General features: G+C 41.0%; 1 non-coding gene across 1 annotated transcript; it reads right to left on the reverse strand.

Annotated features, from left to right (window-relative positions):
* Window positions 1–257: 257 nt before the first annotated feature.
* Window positions 258–363, reverse strand: LOC121993458. The gene has a single exon (XR_006115306.1). It is a non-coding gene; the product is annotated as a small nucleolar RNA R71 (small nucleolar RNA).
* Window positions 364–4,792: the final 4,429 nt, after the last annotated feature.

Genomic DNA, 4,792 nt, shown 5'->3' on the forward strand with positions numbered 1-4,792 from the left:
CATGATACAAGGTCACAAATTTGGAGGAGAAGTATCAGAAAGTCCTTATATGCATCTTGAAACATTTTTAGAGATTTTTGATTTGGTGAAATGTGAAGGAGTATCAGCAAATGCAGTTCGATTGATGACATTTCCTTTCAGTATCAAGGATAAAGCAAGGACTTGGCTATATTCTCTCTGTCCTCAAAGCATCACAAGTTGGGAACAATTGGAGAAGCAATTTCTGAATCATTTTTTCCCTCTAAGTAGAACGGTGTATATGAGGAATTGCATAACAAATTTTGCTCAGGCATATGGAGAATCATTATTTGAAGCATGGGATAGATTCAAGAGTCTTCAAAGACAGTGCCCTCATCATGGTTTTGAAAAATGGTTGATTTTGCACATATTCTATGGGGAAATTTCTTTCTCAGACAAGACTTTATTGGATTCATCAGCTGGAGGTTCTTTTATGGACAAAAGTGTAGATGAAGCTTATTCGTTAATTGATCAAGTGACATTGAACCTCCATGAATGGTCGAACAAAAGTTGGATGGAATTTCCCTCAGATATTCAAGAAGTGCAAGCCATAAATGTAAGAGAGCCTGTCAAACAAAATGAAATTCAACCACCTAAAAATGTTGAAATTCACAAGTCACAGAGTGAGGAGTTCAAACATTTGGGGGAAAAGCTTGATAGTATTGTTTCAAAATGGTTTAAAGAAGATCCCCCTCTTACACAGTCAAGATCCAATGAAAAGTGTGATGATGTTGGGTTGAGAAGTGGCAAAAATCATGAAGAACTTCTGAAGAATGACATGTTTAGAATTGAGGAGAAGAATAATAGAAGATCACACGAACTCAATTCCATTTCTCTAGGAAGTTCCCAAAGGCCAGAAGTACCTTTCCCTCAACGATTAATCACACCAACATTAGATAAGCAAGTTGGACCTCCTTCAAAAGCTCAAAGGGAATTTGGGAAAAAGGGAGTTCAGTCTTTCCCAGGACCTTCACTAAGGGTTCCTTTTCCACAAAGGTTAGTGGGGGTCAATGAAAATAAAGACTTCGGCAAATCCTGTGACACTAATATGGTTGAGTGTAGATTTTTGAATATATATGAAGATGAAGATTTTTCAGATGAGGATTTTATTGATAATGTAGTGGTAAATAAGTTTTCAGATCTACCTTAAAATTTTATAAGGTGTTATAGTGACATTGAATTTTCAGATGATGAATGTGATGTGGTAGATAAACTTAAAACTGCAAGTGAAGTTATTGATCCTCTTGTTATTGATTCTCTTATTGAGGACATAGATGTTGGTTTATTTTTTGATGTATGTGTTGATGATGATGATAGGGAGCTGTGTTGTGGAAGCAGCATCTCAAGGATCACCACCTTTGTCAAGACAACCCTTAGAGGTTTTAAGAATTGATCATGTTTTGGAACAATGTGTAGAGACTTATGCAGAGCTAGCAGAGTCTCAAGAATCACCATCATTGATATCATCAACACCTAAACTAGAGCCAGAACCATCATTTGATTCAGAGGAAGTCACATCTACATGTTTAGAAATTTCAGGTATTTCTCAGCAAAGTAAGGTTAGTATTTCTTGTGATCTTTTGGAAAACTTTATGGAGGTACCTATAATTGACTTTGTTGGATGTGATTCAGTTTTTATTACTTATTCATCTTATCTTGATATGGTTCTAGCTCTGTACTATATAACATGCTTGTGGGAGATTTGTTTTTCTTATGGATGTGCAGATTTCACATGGGCCAATAATTGGAAGCTCAATCTGAACCGTCTTCGACCACCTGAAAAAAATTTCCAGGAAGACGAAGATGGAGAGAGTTATACTTTACTTTGTAGCTCCTTTGATGAAAGCTCCCTCCATAATAAGAGCCCTTGGTAGGAGGGTTCTAAAATATCTTACCCCTCCAAGAGCAAGATTTAGATGAATCTAATGAGGTGGTCGAGCTAATGACCTTAAACAAGCGCTTCTTGGGAGGCAACCCAAGTTCATTTTCCTTATTTTCTTTTATGTCTTTAGTTCTCTCTTTATAATAAACATGTATCCTCTACTTAATTTTTCTTGTCTATCTTATTGTTGTAGAATTCAAAGTTGTGGAGGAATGTGAGTATTGGATGGAGGAGTATCTTTAAAAACATGAATGTCAACCGTTTGGAGCTCATCACTTGGTAACTTCTCTTAAAACCTCCTCCACATTGTTTTTAGTTTTCATTGGGACAATGAAAAGTTTAAGTCTGGGGGGATGATGTATGTCTTGCATTTTGTTTTGATTTTTTGCGGCATACATCTTGAGAACATCAAATCTTCACTTATATGCTTTCTTGGATTCAAGTGAAATGTTAGCACGATTATTGTCTTGATTCATGATGTTTGAATGATGCTAGTAGTAAACTTTGTGTAGTTCTTTTTTCTATCTTGGGAAGCATTAATAAGCTAAGAATCTTATGGTGATGAGTTTTAGTTTTGGTTCAACCTTAAGGATTCTATCTTCACTACACTTGTGCTTGATGCTTGAATATTTGATGTCATTGAAATAGTCATGATTCATCTTGTTTGCTTAGTACTTGGTTTCCATGGTGATTTCTCAACTTTCATTTTGGTTACTAGATGAGGCTTAAATCATTAAAGCTCATTTGGAAAAATCAAAATATCCCAACATGTGTGCTAAAAGTACATTTGTGAATAAGTTTTGCACAATGCAAACACTTATAATAAAAAAAATAAAAAAAAGGGGGATATAAAAAATAGTTGTCATGAGTGGAATCTAGCAAGTCACCCCTTTGAGACCGAGTTAGGTTACTGGGGAAATGACTGCTTAGCTTCTCTTGAGATTGAGCACACCTTTGAGACCTTGGGTTAGTTGAGAAATATGAACCAAGTGAATGGTGAGTAAGTGCCTATCACTGGTTACTTGTCTTTCACTGGAAATATTAGGAATTCAAATTTGATGATAACTTGACTAGGACATGGATTGAAACTTGAAGGGTGTTGAGTTACTTTTACACTGTGCACAAGATTCTTATGCTTGAACCATACTTTACTTGTTTCCATGATCATGCTTGTTAATGAAACTTTTTGATAGAATTAGGAAAGTGCACTAGGTTTTATGAATGTGTTGTAGAACATATGAATTTAGACTGCAGCATTTTGCTTGAGGACAAGCAAAGGTTTAAGTCTGGGGGTGTGATGTGCGTAGATTATATACTCCTTTATGCATGTTTTTACGCACATTTACATACTTTGAGCTTGCTTGATCTATGCATTTTTATACTTCCAGCTTTCCTTTTAGCATATTTACTCTTTTGGTTCGGAGATCTGCTTTTTGTGCATTTTCTGTACACAGGAGTCGAAATTGGTGAAGATTATGCGTCCTCGGGCAAGCTTGGAAGTAATTGAAGGGAGAGAGTATCAGGCTGTGTACTACACATGGCCGTGTAGTCTTAACAGGAAGGGAAGAGGACATGGCCGTGTGAATCCCACACGGCCGTGTCCTGAATTGAAGAAATCAGAGCAGAAGCCTTACATGGCTGTGTAGATCTACAGGGCCGTGTGGGGTTTCCAGAGGCCAAGCAGGTGGTGACCGTGTGAAGTTTCTAGAGGCCAAGCAGGTGGTGGTCGTGTGCATCACACGGCCGTGTAGCACTTCCAGAGAGCAGAAGGGCTTTGGCCGTGTGCACTACACGGCTCTGCAGCATTGGCAGAAAGGGATCTGGACATGGCCGTGTGAATCTCACACGGCCGTGTCATGGGGCCGTGTGGCGCCCGATTCCCTCCTCTATTTAAACATTCCTTCATGAATTGAAAGGGGATCTCTCCCCCTTTGGGAGAAGGCAAGATTTGGTGGTTTCCTCCCGTTCTTGGGAGGATTTCGGAGCGATTCTAAGGGAGATCTCGACGATTCACCTCGAGGCCTCCTTTTATAGCTCTGTAAGGTCTGATCCAGATCCCCAAGTCTCGGGATCAGCTTTGACCCGAAGCGGATCGGTCGACCGATCCTCACGTTCGGTCGACCGATCAGATGATCTCCACCGCATCTGATCCGTCGATCTGTCGCTCTGCTTTGATCAGGTCAAACTCTATCCCTGCGTTCGGTCGACCGATCTAGGGTCCGGTCGACCGATCTAGGGTCCGGTCGACCGATCAGTCTCCTCTGACCCGCACACCTCGGCTTGATCCAGTCGACACCTATCCCAGGTTCGGTCGACCGATCCCAAGGTCCGGTCGACCGATCCCTGGTCGAGCCCGGTCCAACTTCTGGAGATCTGATCTGGTAGCTTGGAGGTTCGGTTGACCGATCCCAAGGTTCGGTCGACCGATCCTAGTTAGTTCTAACCCTGCACAAAAGTGTTAGTTTCCTACAAAACAGAGTTAGAACATAAAGGATAATATATAGAAATAAATTTGACAATCACCGGACTGTCCGGGTCTGACTTCGGGTTTTTGACCGGAAATCCTAGGTCGACCCGATGCCTACTGTTCCCTCTACGGGGAACGCGTCCTCACCTACTCCACTCAGGAGATTTTACCTTTTGCCAATGCGATCCTTCGGATCGACTGGACTTTTGCTCGGTGTTCGATGCCTCCGGACTTTCTGCTGGACGCCCGCTTCCCGACCCGTCCAGTCTTCTACCTGGTTCGTGACACTAGGATTTTCCACCTAGGGTTACCACCCCCTAGGATTTTTGCCTAAAGCACTCGACCCACCAAGACTTTCCGCATAGGGTTACCACTCCCTATGACCTAGGGTTACCACCCCCTAGGGTTTCTACCTTGCCTAACCT

The sequence above is a fragment of the Zingiber officinale genome, chromosome 1B (assembly GCF_018446385.1).
Source record: "Zingiber officinale cultivar Zhangliang chromosome 1B, Zo_v1.1, whole genome shotgun sequence".
NCBI classification, from domain to species: Eukaryota; Viridiplantae; Streptophyta; class Magnoliopsida; order Zingiberales; family Zingiberaceae; genus Zingiber; species Zingiber officinale.